The 17,639-nt window shown below is 34.2% G+C and overlaps 1 long non-coding RNA gene across 1 annotated transcript; it reads left to right on the top strand.

Annotated features, from left to right (window-relative positions):
• The first annotated feature begins 13,607 nt into the window (after nucleotides 1-13,607).
• LOC141683284 (uncharacterized) lies at nucleotides 13,608-16,228 on the top strand. Its single transcript, XR_012560217.1, has 3 exons — nucleotides 13,608-13,782; nucleotides 13,897-15,773; nucleotides 15,863-16,228. It is a non-coding gene; the product is annotated as an uncharacterized LOC141683284 (long non-coding RNA).
• The last annotated feature ends 1,411 nt before the right edge of the window (nucleotides 16,229-17,639 follow it).

Genomic DNA, 17,639 nt, shown 5'->3' with positions numbered 1-17,639 from the left:
TGAGTAGCATTATTCTAATTTGTGACTTAGTACTAAGATATACAAAGTGAACTTAACTAAGCTCAGTTATCAGAATTTGCTAGTGTCATAAGATTTCCATTGAAATAATTACTTCTTCCATGGAGTCATTTGTTTATTGAAGATTACTAGGTCAGTATCTAGCACAGTTATCCTCATTGGATTGAAAAGGTACTAGAACAAACATATCACTTATCAGAGTTTAGAAACATATATCAGACAACAGTCAGTACTTAAAGACATTTATCAATTAAGCACAGAATACACAATGATATTAATTCTGTAAATACTGAGCATAAAGTCTGATAACACAGAACAAGTCTAAGCAGATTTAAAGAAAGAACCTGAAACCATTCCAAGTTCATTTACCAATCTTGTAAAAGTAGCTTCACATAATAGTTTTGTGAAGATATCTGCCAACTGTTGATCTGTGGGAACAAAATGCAATTCCACTGTACCTTCATCCACATGTTTCCTGATGAAGTGGTACCTGATGCTGATGTGCTTTGTCATTGAGTGTTGAACTGGATTACCTGTCATAGCAATAGCACTTTGATTATCACAGTAAATAGGGATTTTGAAATATGTTAACCCATAATCCAATAACTGATTCTTCATCCAAAGAATCTGTGCACAACAGCTTCCTGCAGCAATATACTCTACTTCTGCAGTTGATGTGGAAATTGACTTTTGTTTCTTGCTGTACCAAGAAACCAATCTGCCTCCAAGAAATTGGCAGCTTCCACTTGTGCTTTTCCTGTCAATTTTGCAACCTGCAAAATCTGCATCTGAGTAACCTATTAGTTTAAAATCTGATTCTCTAGGATACCATAATCCCAGAGCAGCTGTTCCTTTAAGATACTTAAAGATTCTTTTTACAGCTGTTAAGTGAGGTTCTCTTGGATCTGCTTGAAATCTTGCACAAAGACAGGTAGCATACATGATATCAGGTCTACTAGCAGTTAGATAGAGTAGAGAGCCAATCATACCTCTGTAGTCAGTAATATCTATTGATTTACCGGTATCCTTATCCAGTTTTGTTGCAGTGGCCATTGGAGTGGATGCACTTGAACAATCTTGCATTCCAAATTTCTTTAGCAAGTTTCTGGTGTACTTGGTTTGACAAATAAAAGTGCCTTCCTCATTCTGCTTGACTTGAAGGCCCAGAAAATAGCTAAGTTCCCCCATCATACTCATCTGATATCTTGACTGCATTAGTTTGGCAAACTTCTTGCAAAGTTTGTCATTTGTAGATCCAAAAATGATATTATCAACATAAATCTGGACCAGAAGTAAGTCCTTTCCATGGTTGAGGTAGAACAGTGTTTTGTCTATTATCCCTTTGTTGAATCCACTTTCCAGAAGAAACTGACCTAAAGTCTCATACCATGCTCTAGGAGCTTGCTTAAGTCCATAAAGTGCTTTATCAAGCCTGTAGACATAATCTGAATGTTTGGTATCTACAAAACCTGGAGGTTGTTCAACATATACCTCTTCCTCCAATTCTCCATTGAGAAAAGCACTTTTCACATCCATTTGAAAGACAGTAAACTTTTTGTGAGCAGCATAAGCCAAAAATATCCTTATGGCTTCTAACCTAGCAACTGGTGCAAATGTTTCATCATAATCAATTCCCTCCTGTTGAGAATATCCTTTTGCAACCAGCCTTGCCTTATTTCTTGTAATTATGCCATCACTATCAGTTTTGTTTCTGAATATTCACTTTGTACCAACAACAGATCTATTCTTTGGTCTTGGTACTAGGGTCCAGACTTTGTTTCTTTCAAATTCATTCAACTCTTCCTGCATTGCTTGCACCCAATCAGCATCTTGAAGAGCTTCTTCTACTTTCTTTGGCTCAGTCTGAGAGAGAAAAGAATTGTATAGACACTCATTTGAAGTACATGTTCTAGTTCTGACACCTGCATCAGGATTTCCAATTATCAAATCAGGTGTATGTGATTTTGTCCACTTCCTTGCAGATGGAATGTTTTCTCTAGAACTGGATGCTCCCCCATGATCCATGCTATCTTCATTTTCATTTTCTGATGCTCCCCCTGAAACTATGCTCTCTGAGTTGGATTCTTCAGTATTTAGATTTTCAGCACTATCAGAACTTGGCTTATCAAAACTTGACGAATCAGAACTTGAAGAGCCAGATGCATGTTCTGATGTTTCTTGAGATGTGGTAGAATCTTGAGTATGCTCCCCCTGCATAGGTGCATCGTCCTTTAACGTAGTCACCACAGTTTCAATAACATCAGAGTTTAATCCGTCAGAGTTTGTAGTATCAGGACTTAGACTGTCAGGTTTTTCAGTATCAGAATATGAGTCTTCATTTTCAAATCTCAGCTGATCATGATCAACGAAATCTTTAAGACCAGTGATCTTCTTGTCATCAAAAGAGACATTGATAGATTCCATGACCACTTTTGTTCTCAAATTATAGACTCTGAAGGCTTTTGTGGAAAGTGGATATCCAACAAAGATTCCTTCATCAGCTTTTAGATCAAACTTTGATAGCTGTTCCGGATGAGTCTTGAGAACAAAACACTTGCAGCCAAATACATGAAAATATTTCAGATTTGGCTTCTTTTTCTTCACCATCTCATATGGTGTTTTTCCATGCTTGTTAATGAGTGTTGCATTTTGAGTAAAACAAGCAGTCTGCACAGCTTCAGTCCAGAAATAGGTTGGAAGCTTTGCTTCTTCAAGCATTGTACGTGCAACTTCAATGAGAGTTCTATTCTTCCTTTCAACAACTCCATTTTGCTGTGGAGTTCCAGGAGCAGAAAATTCCTGCTTTATTCCATGGCTTTTGCAGAACTCTTCCATTATCAGATTCTTGAACTCAGTGCCATTATCACTCCTTAAAATTTTCACAGAATCTTTGACCATTTTATCCAGCTGTTTGACATGATCAATCAAGATAGATGCAATTTCACTTTTTGTGTGCAAGAAATACACCCATGTGTATCTGGTGAACTCATCCACTATGACCAACGCATACTTCTTCTTTGCAATAGACATGACATTTACTGGACCAAATAGATCAACATGTATAAGATGATAAGGCTCAAGAATTGATGATTCAGTCTTGCTCTTGAATGAAGATTTTCTTTGTTTGGCTTTCTGACATGAATCACAAAGACCATCAGGAGCAAATACTGTGTTTGGCAATCCTCTCACAAGATCTTTCTTGACCAGTTCATTTATATTGTTAAAATTTAAATGAGAGAGTTTCTTATGCCAATTCCAGCTTTCTTCAATTGATGCTCTACTTAACAGACAGATTGCAGAGCCATCAGCACTTGTTGAAAGCTTAGCTTCATAAATGTTACCACATCTATATCCTTTCAGAACAACTTTACCTTTAGATTTACTCACAATTTCACAGTGTTCTTCAAAGAAATCAACATGATAACCTCTGTCACAGATTTGACTTATACTCAGAAGGTTGTGTTTAAGTCCTGAGACCAGAGCTACTTCTTTAATGATGACATTCCCAAGATTGATATTGCCATATCCCAATGTTTTTCCAATGTTGCCATCTCCATAAGAAACACTTGGGCCAGCTTTCTCCACAAAGTCTGATAGCAGGGCCTTATTTCCAGTCATATGTCCTGAACATCCACTGTCCAGAACTAGAATATTTTTCCTGTTGCCCTGCAATCATAAGGACCACTAATTATTAGTTTTAAGGACCCAGACTTGCTTGGATTCTTTGGTCTTATTAAGTTTGCTAACATTTGCAGCGGATTTAGCATCAGAGTTTATGTTAACATTTTTCTTATCAGAATTTACATTATCAGACTTTGAATCAGAATTTATACTAGAATGAACAATGGAAACTTTCTTCAAAGAAGGTTTTATTTGATAATAATCATAGTACAGACTATGATATTCCTTACAAGTATAAATGGAATGCCATAAACTACCAGAATGAAAACAAGGATTTTGTGGTTTGTATCTAACTGACTGACTCTTAACTCCTGATTTCGAAGGTAAGGAGTTAATATTCTTACTTTTCCTGCAAAAAGAAGCCAGATGGTTAGAACTTCCACAGTTATGACATGTTTTCCTAGGTGCATCAGGAACAGGTTTATAATCATTGCTTTTATTCACACCTTCCTTTCCATTCCTATTTTTCCTAGGTGATTTTACCTTGTTTGCATTCTTGACACCTTTCAGCTTATGCTTAAGCTGCTTCTTTGTCATTAAGCCTATGTTTACTTCAGCTGTCTTTTCCTGTTTTAGTTTGTCAGAAGTTAATTCCTCTTTAACTTCTGATTTCTCATTATCAGACTTTACAGTTACAAACTTAACAGGTTTTAACTTTGGCTTTTGCTTAACAACAGGCTTAATTTCTTCAGTTCCTTTATCATTCTTATTTTCTCCATAACCTAAACCCTCTTTCCAATTTTCACTACTTAGCAAATTTTGAGTTGTTCTGCCAGAGTTAGTCCAAGTCCTGATTATTTCTCTTTCCTTTTCTAACTCAGTTTTTAGAGATTCATTCATTTTTAGCACTTCATCCCTAACATAAAAAGCATCATCTCTATCCTTCTGAGTTTGATGGAATATGACTAACTCTTTTTCTAAGAAATCATTTCTTTTCTTATATGCAAGATTTTCAGAAGTTAATCTTTCACATGTTAAAGTTTGATCTCTATAGCTAACAAACATGGTTTTAAGATATCTTCTCAACTCATTAATATCATCAGTATGAAAAGCATAAGTAGTCTGAGGTACCTTTGTTTCAGCAGCTTCAGAACTGCTCTCAGCACTTTCTTTATCAGCATTTGCCATTAATGCATAGTTCTTCTCACTTTCAGAGTCTGAGGTGTCTGTCCAGCTTTTCTGCTTTGTGATAAGAGTCTTGCCTTTGTCACCCTTTACCTTCTTGCAGTCAGGAGATATGTGGCCTTTCTCACCACAGTTATAGCATTTAACATTGGTGTAATCTCCTCTGTCAGATTTTCCTCCTCTTCCTTCAGATCTTCTGAAATTCTTCTTATCAGAACTTATGCTTTTCCTGGGAAACTTCTTTCTCTTCCTGAACTTCCTGTATGCAATCTTTGTGATTCCTTTCACCATAAGAGCACACAGTTATCATCTCCTCATCAGCATCAGTCTCAGGCAAGATTTCAGAATCTGAGTCATCATCACTCTCAGAACTTGATGACTCAGTATCAGACTTTATGAAAAGAGCTTTACCCTTGTCTTTCTTTGAGGAAGCTGCTTTGGGGAATTCTTCTTCAGCCTTAAGAGCAACTGACCTTGACTTTCCTCCTTTCCTCTTGCTTCTTTGTTCCATCTCCAGCTCGTGTGTCTTGAGCATTCCATAGATTTCGTCAAGAGTTGTTTCATCAAGATTGTAGTTGTCTCTTATTGTCATTGCCTTCAAATCCCAACATTCAGGAAGAGCTAACAGGAACTTAAGGTTTGAGTCTTCAAGATCATACTCTTTATCAACCAATGACAAATCATTCAAAAGTTTGACAAATCTATCATATAAATTATTCAATGACTCATTAGTCTTTGAGTCAAAGTGTTCATACTCTTGAGTGAGTATTGTCTTCTTGTTCTTCTTAATTGTGTCAGTTCCCTGACATCTTGTTTCCAGAGCATCCCATATCTCCTTAGCAGTCTTGCAGTTGATTACCCTGTTTGACATTACATTGTCAATGGCACTATGCAGTAAGTGTCGTACCTTAGCATCCTTAGCAATTGATGCTATGTCCTCAGCAGTATAATCACTCTTCTCCTTTGGTACGGTCGTTGCTGCTTCACCTGCAACTGCAACAGCGAGTTTGGTTGGTTTGTGAGGACCTTCCTTGATTCTATCCAGGTATTCTGGATCTGTTGCTTCCAGGAACATGGTCAGCCTTACCTTCCATATGGGATATTCAGATGGTCTCAGTATGGGGACTCTGATGGTCTCATACCGATTCTGAATTTGTGTCTTTGGTGGTTCCTCAGTTGTGGTAGGCTTAGTTAGAGTTTCTGTGTCCGACATGATTGTGTTTGGATCTTTAACTGTATGTAAGTTAACAGATAGGCTCTGATACCAATTGTTAGGTCACACACACACTGTAGAGGGGGTGAATACAGTGTATAGTACACTCAAATCGAACTTAAAGAACTTGAGTAACAGAAAACAAACTTTATTGAAACAATAAACTCTGTTACAATATGGAACTGTTACCTCTCAGTGATGAACAAATATCACGAGAGCTGCTAGGGTTATATAGAATAATAACTTCGATAATTATAACACTTATAGTGTAAACTCTATGCCTGTGTTTATATACTACACAGTTACAAGATAATCGCTAATTGATATGGAATATAATTCTGCTTCCTAAAATATATCAATCAGATATCTTCTATTCCAAGTATTCCATTCTTCACGGAATTCCTTCTTCATGCATATCTCTTCTTATGTTTTATCTCTATCTTCTTTCCTTTAATCAGTTACTGTCCTTATCTGATCGTCCTTCAGCACTTAAGTTCTGATATCTATCTTCTGATGATTATCTCCTGATAATATAAGTACTGATATCCTTAAGCCTGACTTCCAGTATAAGTACTGATCAACAGTTAAGTACTGATCTATCCTGTTCACACAAGATCTGAAAGCTAAACATAAGACATATTAGCCATGACATTATCAAATATATCTAACATATATATATATATATGAATGGTTTTTAAAACTATTAATCGAATAAGATTTATTCGATAACTTTATATTATTTAATGAATATTACTTGAATATTCATCCGAGGACTTATGACTCCTTTTATTTTATTAATTAAATATTATTTGAATATTCATTCGAGGGCTTATGACTCAGTTTATTTTATTAATTGAATATTATTTGAATATTCATTCGAGGGCTTATGACTCAGTTTATTTTATTAATTGAATATTATTTGAATATTCATTCGAGGGCTTATGACTCAGTTTATATTATTTAATGAATATTCATTTGAATATTCATTTGAGAATCTATGACTCCGATTATTATTGAGTTATATTCTTTATTTTATTAAAGAATAAGGTGTCGATAATCAAACTTGTTTTTGATTATTCAAATAAAGATAGTACTTTCGTATAAGTATATCTTTGGTTATTTAATACTCATTTCAAGTATAAGTCTTACAACTTCTACTTCAATTATTTGTATAAAGATTAGTCTTTATGGGAATATTATTTAAATAATAATATTCAGATATTTTCTAAATATATTGGGACTGATTTACTTCATTAAATCAGCATTACTCCAAACACTCTTTAAAGTGTTTTCGAGTCTTCAAAATGATTTTTAAAAGTTAGAGCGGATCCCAAAACTCATTTTTATATTTAAGATCTTCCTTTTAAAGGGGATTTAAATACTCGCTCAAAACCTGAGGGATCCGGCTCTGTGGTGTATTTTATATTCGCAACGAGGTTGCTGTTTTGGTAAATGAATTGATTACTTACCCAACGTTCGGGAAGTAAGTCCATCTATCGAGTCGGCATAAGCAACATGGGCTCAGTGGGCGTCCATGATAGTGTAAGTGGCTCAGTGGGAGTCCATCAAATGCGTAAGTGACTGAGTGGCAGTCCAGCATAAGGTCCTATTGCGACCAGGGTGATGACCAGTGGGGAATTCGTCCATCTACTAGTAGAAAGGGTTATTTATTGGTATCTTTGCCTGATCAGCAAGATATCAGGTTTATGCCAAAATTCTTTCCTTTCCAAATTTATTGGATATTGCAATTCTGTTCATACTTTACATGACAGAGGCTTTCAGGAAACGTATGTATATATATAGGTGTATATATATATCGGGACTTAATGAAGTATCTCGTAACTTCATTATTTATAATGATATTCAAAGATTTAATCTATTCAAATCTTGTCTTGTAGTCTCATCTATGTGATGAACTGTTGGAAGCTCATTATAACTTGAACGGTGGTAGTTCAAGTAGTATTTGGAAAAGATATAAGTATATTGGAGTATCTTGTAACTTCATCTTTTAAACTTATATCTAGTAAATGATTATCTTATGCATAACAAAGATTTTTAGAAAAATGTTGAGACAAGGTTAGATATATGAGATCACCTTGCAACGATATTTTTATACAGTTATAAACTGGAACTCTGTGTATATTATACATGTCAAAGGATTTCAAAGATTGTGAAAAGTATATATATATGTATATATATACTGAATATTTTGCGACTTGGTCGCGTTAAGATATCAGCTTGGTTCATTTCTTTTGACCAAGACTTTCATGAGTACTATGAGTATGCTCATATATTGTTAATCAGTATACATATTATTTTGGTGGGCTTGTTGCTCACCCTTACTTTATTCTTTCATCACACAACATCAGATAGAGAAGATGAACAGGACCAAGCTCCCAATTCGCGAGCGGATAGGAAACGTTCCGCAGTTTCATATAGGCGTTGATGTCGTTGTAGCTGAGGTAGGAGCTACCAATAGGCTAGGCTTTCAACTTTTGATGTACCAGATTTATGTATATTTATGAATTGTAATAATGGCAAAGAAATGTAAATTTATTCAGAAACCCTTTTAAGGTGTATTGACAGATAATTGTGGAATAAAATGACTTGTTATTATTTTTGGATATTCATCTCTGAGACTATAACTTGTGGTGTGTGTGTTTATTGTGGGGTCACGGTACAGAGTAGTTGATTATTTATTAAGATTGGGTGTTATTAAGGGAAATGGAACTCGTGACAACCCGGATCCCCGACCCCGGATTTGAGGGTGTTACACAAAATATGAATTTTTGATAGTTCACCCATTTAGTATTTGTCCAATCTCTCTGTTTCAAACACACAGGAGCCGAATATGTAATTTTGATGTTGATCCGTCGTGCATGTACTATACGTAGGAATGTTATTTCATGTTCCTACCATTTATTTACACTTTACTTTTTGTGATGCGTCTTTTAATTTTTTAATTTCAAAAACTTCCAAAAATTAAAAAAATTATAATCTAAAAAATAATCACATTCACGTCCACTACTTATCTTCCATATACTCATTTTATACATTAAATATTAATCGGTCTCATCCTCCCGTTATTTTAATCATTTTTTTAAATTTACTCCATTACTTTGTCATTTTTTTCAGCCTTTTCATTTAAATTGGCCCAAATCTATTTTGGACTCCCAGGCTGCAGGCCGGCTTTAAAACCCGGAAGCCGATTTTAAAACCTATGTTACTCTGTACACAGGAGAAGCTATGACCACTCAGCACTAGCAAGAAGCTAGTATGACCTGTCTCCCTCAGGCCCAATTGTAAAAAACACTTCTCATTTATGGTCTTATTACTTATGGATGGTATTTTTAAAATTTCAGAATAATAGTTAAACATATTTATAAAAATAATAATTAGAAAGCTTATATAATATTCAATTACCAACTGTTTGATTTTCAATTTTTTAAAAAAATAAACTTAAAAACGTAAAGTAGTGCATGCTTTGGCAATTATAAAATCCGGAAGCAAAGTTACTTACTTTCATAAAATAATGTATAAACTTATTTTTTTCTGAAAATAAACAATTCTTTTTTATTTTGAAAATAAAATTTTATCTCACATTTTCATAATAAATATTTTGTATTTAAAAAAATGAATTTTTTCAAAATAATAATTTAGTTATTTAACGCCAAAAGGGGGGCGTAGTAAACTTTTGGCTGGCATGCCTATCCTACCCGAGCATGGACAAATGACAAATGGACGTCATTGTCACTTTGCCGATGGGACAAAAATATATTCTTATTATGTGCATCATCCATTGAATACTGATAAGCCATACTTCTTAATTTAAAAAAAGAAAAAGAAAAAATAGATTTGTTTTGTCACTGAACTATTAAGTTCATTACAAAGTAACCACTAAATATTTAATAAATTAATTACAACGACTAACGTTATATTTGCTTTAAAAATAAAAAACACTTTTTATTAATTTGATCATAATACAATCGGGACAAACCCCAATTGCAATACAATCACGTTGAAAAAGAAATGACACACTAAGAATAGTTAGGTGATTTGTTTCCATATAGTTTAACACACTGAATTTAAAAATTTTTGAAATTAAAAACGAAATCAAAGATATTCCAAACGATCCAAACTGCACCAACATCCTTAAAACATCAATATCATAATTGACCATATCACGTAAAAATCATTGTTAACCCGATGTTCATAACACACTAATCGCATAAACTGAGATTGAAGAAACGACACCATAACTATCTACATGCAGAATATCAGCTATAGACATTCGGAAGGCACCCGAGCTATTTACATGCTGAATACTCGTTATAGACATGCCGGAAGTGTAAATTCCCGGAGGATGAACAATCTTTGGTTATCATCATTATCTCAGATTTGATAAATGCTTTTCAGATCGCAAAAAATATTAACAAAATCGCTTTCAGCAGATTCAACGTCTAATAAACCTAATCATGATTAAACAAAAACATAACAAAACACTCCAAAATTAGAGATACAATATACATCATAAGGAGAAACATGTAAACGTCCAAAAATTTAAATTTTATTAAAATAATTAGCGAGAACAAAAGAAATTACATGAATTAAAATTTTTAACCGGAGAAAATGAATGAAAATCCCTCTATTAACCCGAGGACAAACTCTACTCTATCATATAATAGGAGGAGAGGAGGGAGGTTGCGAGTGTTTTCCAGTATTATGTGCAGGTTTGATTCAAGAATTACCGCCTCTTGATTAATTTATTAGGAGACTTTTCCTAGTATTAATATTTTTTTTAATCACATACACTGTTCCACGTATCGGTTATTGGTTTGATCCCAGAGCATTTCTAACCATATAAATTTTGTATAAAGATGAAGTAAAAATTATAACATTTTTATACTATTTCGTGAGCTCGTGAAATTTATCCAATACGTATCCGAAATGTAGCGAATACGAGTTTTCTACGATAAAAAATATTAAATTTTACACCATTATTGTATATATAAATTATTTTGTTACTAAATTATAAAAATAATGTTAAAAATAATAGGATATAAATGAAACAAATTTAGTTTTAGTAAAAAAGTTTACAGGTAACATGAAAATATACAAAAATATAAAATTTAGCACTAATTTTTTATATTTGAGTTGTAGAGAAGTATTACACCAAAATAATATAAAAATATATATTTAGAATTAGATTGAAGATGGTGTGACAATTGATTGTTAGGATAAAATTAAAATAAAATTTGATTTTTTTTTGTTATTTTCGATGAACGAGTTTTTTGTTGAATAAGGACAAATGCTTCATTATTTGCCTTTTTATTATATTTGAATTAAATTAATTTCGTTTAAAGTTTTATTTGATTGGCATTGATATTCTCATGCAATTCAATTTTCTCGAGGGTCTATTTATAAATTTAATTGTATTTTCCGGTGTCTCTGGAAATAGCGCAACATTTTTTTGCGCTTCAATCACTTTACAAGCACAAATCTCATTAAACCTTCATTGTTTAAACAAAGTCACTGCGAAGATTTTGTACAAAGATTTGCTCGATTGATCTTGAAGACTTTTGATTTTCATGATTCTACCTTATATTGAAGACGCGTGGAAACACTTTCTCTCTCTATCGCAATTTTTATTGTACTACTTTTACAAGATTAAGATCAAGGGTACTGATAATTATTTATTTTACATCTTATAGAAATACAGATCAAATTTGAGACAAAAACGGTTATCCTCTTCCTTATACAGTTTTATTCGCAAGCAACTTTAACAATAAAAAAATGCAATCTTGTTTATGCAAACGAACCAACTTTCTTTCGAGCGTTTACTTTTATATTTACTGATCACACTATACGTACTTGTTTATCGTTACCCATTTTAAAATGGATTTTCAAACGTATTACATAATTGGTTGCAACTTGCGGGTGACCAAAAAACAAGTAACAAATAATTATTTAAATCCCATATGAATTATATCATGGGCTAAGATTTGTTTTAACTATTTTCAATTTAATTGATCGATTTTTTTGTTTATTTGAAGCGAGTATTATTTTTTGCTTATATGTTACATATTTTTGACACACAAGATGTGAGTCTTTCGGGAAATAATCTCTTCATTCTCCAGAATGAGAAGAATGATGCGTACATCTTATCCTCCGAGATCTATTAAGCGAGATATACTGGGTGTGTTTGATTTATAAATTTTAATTGTATTAAATAAAATGAACAAATTGGTGTAAAATTATTATAAAAATATTGATAACTCTATTTCTCCCCGGGTTTTCTCCTCTCTCATGTAAGTTAGAGCCTGTCCACGTGGCAGCGGGTGTGAGGTTAACCTGTTAGGCAGGGGACTCTGCAAAAACAGAACCGGAGGGGGCTGTTTCCCGCGCCAACTCCGGTGAATAGAGTTTCCTGAAGAAGAAGAATAGGGAAGAAGAAACTATTCAAAATATGTATAGTGGTGTGTGTATAGGCGTGTAGCAGTCAAATATTTTCCAAAAACCCTTTTCTTGTAGTCTTTTATAGGCCTCAGGATTTAGGGTTTTAGGAGTTTGTACATCTTCATTTTAACCCTCGATCATTTTTGATTGGTGAGTGAGTGAATGGTTTGGATGGACTGTGGGGCCGAATGTATTTCTCCCATCAGTGTCGTCTTGGGATCCCTACATGTGGACGGTTGAGATGCAATTGTTACATTATGGGTAACATGATATAATTGATATTTTTGTCATGTGCCACGTGGTCCTGAGAACCACCCTGATTTGGGTCTGGGGTGTCCTCTTCGTGGGTTTTTGCTTCATTTCATTTAGACTTAATTATTTACGGCCTATCAAATATTTTATCGAGTTCAATTAATAAATCTTGTGGTTTTGTAATTGATTGAATCTTTTTGTTCAAACGAAAATCGTGTGTACCCACGATCAATCGCTTCCGTGGCAGGCAGGCAGGCACCCTCCCTCTCCCTATTTTTGCATTATTATCGCGTACCCGTCATTTTCGTTATCTATATCCGGGTATTGGGATCCCATAATATCTACATCCTACATTTACTATTTTACCCCTTAATTTACCCATCCCTGCAAGTTGAACTTGAAACTGTGAAGTGAAGTGCCTCAACGGTCAAACAACAGTCCACCGATTATATTACAAAAACACCCTTACAAATTACCCCCCTAAATCTTTTTTTGTTACTGATACAAATTCAGAATTTATAACTTTGATATTTATTAATTATTCAAATTTTTGCGAAATTATTATGGACTTTAGCAGCCGATCCAAAATAAATTACTACTTCCTCTTTCCCAATCAGTTTTTTACAGTTTTTTTTAGATGTCTCATCCAATTTTTAACATTTCAGTACCACCACTTCACTCAATTTTTTTTTTCTTTTTCACTACTTTATACATATTTTTTATGCCCAAATCAAACGTAAAAAAATGATTAAGACGGAAGGAGTAGTATTTATTCAGAATATTTTAATTAAAAAGGGGTATAACTGTAATTACACATCATGGATGTCTCCCATACTAAAGATGTAACTGCAGACAACAGGTCATTTCAGATCCGGAGATTCTTGTTTAAAACGCTCGTTTAGTTCAACAGCCTTATGTAGTAGATCTGCCAACACAACCACTATAAAACACATTACTATCTATATTGACGTTACAACATTAACACACCCTTCAACTCACTATCACTACTTCACTCAAATCTTTGATTATATCACCAGGTAAATCATCCTTCATCTACTTTCTTGTTATATCCTATCTTTAATATAAGTCAAGTTGTTATTTTTAATGTGATTTAGTTTATTTACCCATGGATCTGCTTTTGTTTGTTACAGATCTGATAAAAGCTCAAGTTACTCAAGGTTGATTTGGTGATTCTTGATATTTACACACTTATATGTTAAAGATTATCTTGTGGGTAGTATAAAGATCTAAACTTTACTGTCATTTCATATCTTTGAGACCCTAAAGATTAATAATTAGTAGTGTACTTAAGTGATTTGAACTTGATGGAGACCATTGTTGTTGTTGCTCATCATAGGAACCAATGTTATGAGAAGAATAATAGTAATCTTGGGTCACCTACTTTTAGGGATTTTAAAGAGTTAAGTTGTAGAACTTTTCAGTCTGGTGGTAATGGTGCTGGGATTCTCCCAACCCCAATTAAGGCTTGTACTACTCCTGATGGTAAAAGGGGGTTTGGGTTTTCGCCCTCTTCCCCGTTTTCAAAATCGCCTTTTCCAGCTTCGTTTGATTATTTTTCAGAGAATGTTGAGAATAAGAATTCTAAAGTGAATGCCTTGAAGAAAAGTAGCTCGATTCCGATTCCTAGTAAGGGTGAGTCTGAGAGGGAGAGGTCCTTGTTTTGTAATGATTTTTCGTACCCTGAGCTTTGGGCTGGACCTGCTTATTCCAATTCTCCTCCACCTAGTTCATTGCCTATTCCTAAGTTTTTTGCTCCTCCGAAACGAACGGCTTCGCTTGATTTTCCTTCTTTGTCAGTCTCTGAGGTGGTTTTGCAGCCTTTAGCACGGTCTGCTCCCCCGTCCCCTAAAAGAGAACACAATGTTTCTGCTAGGAAACTCTTTCACGGTGCTGATCATGCCCTTGCGACCCAGGACTTGCGTCGCATCCTTAATCTTGACGCGACTGACGACTAAAAAGTTGGAGTATGAGACTCCTTTGTAAATAAATAAATATAGTTTTGCTAGTTGGGTTAATGTAGGATGTTTTTGGAGTGAATAAAGAGGCCAGACTTTAATAAATCGGACGGTGTTATGTGTTGGTGGTAGAAGAACATGCAGTGCTGGTGGCGGAACTTTCTATATAGAGGTACAATAGCAGTGAATGATATAAGTGAATCATTTCATATTTATCAGAAGATGGGGGCTTTTGATCATGGATCTTCCCTTAATGAAGATTAGTTTGTTGAAGTGATGTTGACAAATATATAGGTAGCTAAGGGAACTTGTGAATGGCTCCAGAGATGGTACCATTTATTCTGTTCCTTCAGATTTGGAATGCGGTCTTAATCACCTTCAAGATTCAAAGAAACCCGATACTGTTGAAAGCATTCAACTTTATTTTTAAAGTGCATACACCTTTTGCTTCTTATCTAGTTTAATGTACCTATTTAATTCCAAATAACTTGTATATATACCTGTAGAACCCTAATTTGACTCCTCAGAAGTTTGTTTGTGGGAACTTATTTTTTAACACAACTTCAACCCCTTTGACCAACAATCTCCATTCCACCGATACAAGATGTGCATATTTCCTTGTTTTTCATGGTGTAAATAGATTTGCTACCTTTGGCATCCTTGAAGTCTCTCGTTGTTTCATGTTTTCTTGAACTGTACAGTTCTAATTTCTTTTGTTAGTGTTAGTTATTTCTATGCATACCTAGAAAGCCTCTAACCTGATTATATCCCAATCTCTCATTTCCAGCCTCGTTTTATGTCCTTTTTTTTGCATCTTCCGGTCTTCTAGGGATTTGTGCCCTCCTTCACCATTTCCCTAGTTTTTTAAGAGGGCAAAATGGTGAAGGAAATGGCTGCCCTATGCCCCTGTTCACAGCTTTGAAATCCTTCTATGTTGCACTTATCCATTGCCCTTAAGAGTCTCTTTTCAAGTTCAGTCCCACTCCTTGAGACTTGATTTCATGGTTCCATATCTCTTTCAAGAAGGTCCATTGTCCCAACCTGTTCACAAGGTAATGACTACTTTCTATTTAGGCATGACTTGTTTATGATTCTATTCCATTGTTAACTTGCTAATATCACATGCTTTCCTGTGAAGCAGTTATGAAGTTTGCTACACTTGTACTGGACACTCTGTTATTTGCTCTCATTTTCAAGCAGTAGAGAAAAAGGGAAGCCTGTGCGGAGAAGAGTCGTGTTACTAACTTGTACAATTCTACCTACCGAACACACTGTTCTTGTTCTTGTGTGAGTATTGTAGTTCTGTTATGGTCTCTTATAGTGAACATTCACTGTGGAACTATAGTTTGTGTTTTGTATCCGGAATATCAATATTAGTCGTCTGGCTTGTTTGTTTCTTAGCATTTGGGTTGTTAACATGTATGCCCCCTTGGCTTTGTTTGGCATATTGAGTTGAGTTGTGCTTCTAACATTTGGGTTTTTAATGTTCAAACATGTGTTGTTTTTATTCTCGTAGCAGTGTTTTATTTGGATTATGAAGTCTAGAGTAATTATATGATCAATTATTGGTCTGGCCTTTTGCAGCTAAGCCCCTGTTGTTTCATGTTTAAATTGTTTTAAGCCCGGATAGTTTATGATAAAATTGATTACTTTCAAGTTATAATTATATAGAATGACATGGCACTTGACGTAGAGTATTTTAATTGGTGTTGTTGATGTAAATGCATGTGACCCATTACAATTAAAATTCACCCATGTCATTATGTACAAAATTTTGTACAGAATTCTGGACACCAAGCATTTTCCTATTTGTATGGGAGTATGTGTGTGCGCGCGCGCGCATGTGCATCAAACCACACGACAGGTTTAGATACAAGTCCTTGAGTTGTGTACTTCCCGGCCAGAGGGGGGGGAGTCTGTTCAACTCAGGGATAAGTGTCTCACTAACTTAGACGATGAGCAATTTTGATAGGAGAATGACACTAGAGTAACCTGGTTTGATTTGCGACGAACATTAGAGGCAAAATTCAAAATGTAAATGACGTATGTGGACTGGATACTCCAAAAGGGTTTGGCTGTTTAAAATTAGAGAATAAAGTTGTTTAAAATTAGAGAATAAAGTTCTTTGCCTTAGAAAATTTACCTGATGTGATATTAAAATTACCAATAAAAAAATATGATACATATTATGTGCACGATAAAGTGCATTTGTATAAAGAAAATAGAATATATGTATTTCATGGAAAGTGAATATTTAGTTAATTAAAGATGCACACACAATTACAAAATTTTATTTGATGATTTTATGGTGTACCTCAAATAATTTTCTTGACACATAATATCAGGAACATCATTCTCTTAATTATTATGTTCTTTTTAGGCTATATATAAATTCCAGAATGTGTCATTAATTTTAACACAGATCAAAATTGTGTACGCTACTGTGGTTATGAGAGCTAGAGTTCTGATAAAAAGGGAAGTTACTATATTATCACTTAGTTTTATACATTTGTCATGATTAATTATATCTCACCAGTTAGATCTTTAGATCAGTTAGATCTTTTAACGCGTAACACTTCCATCTCATCGAGTGTAGATGTCTGTATATTTTGTTTAAATTTCTTCAATGTTATTAAGCTTTTCGATATTTTGTTGTGGGTATATCACTATATATTGCCATTGCATGCGCTCATTTATAATTATTTTGTTATTACATGTGTTATTTCGTTGTGGGTATGTATGGGTTGAAGCTGATTTTGAAGTTATGATCTTTACATTTATGGATTAGATTGTTAGGTTTTAGAATTGGGGTTATACTTCATTTTAACATTTGGCTTGGGTTTTGCTAGAAAATTGACACAATGGGTTGCATACAGGGACTCTACGATGCCTCGAGTTAAAGGTTTAATTTCCGTTTA

The sequence above is a fragment of the Apium graveolens genome, chromosome 9 (genome assembly GCF_009905375.1).
Source record: "Apium graveolens cultivar Ventura chromosome 9, ASM990537v1, whole genome shotgun sequence".
Classification (NCBI taxonomy): Eukaryota; Viridiplantae; Streptophyta; class Magnoliopsida; order Apiales; family Apiaceae; genus Apium; species Apium graveolens.
The sequence above is the reverse complement of the archived record's forward strand: the minus strand, read 5'-3'. Positions and strand labels throughout refer to the sequence as shown.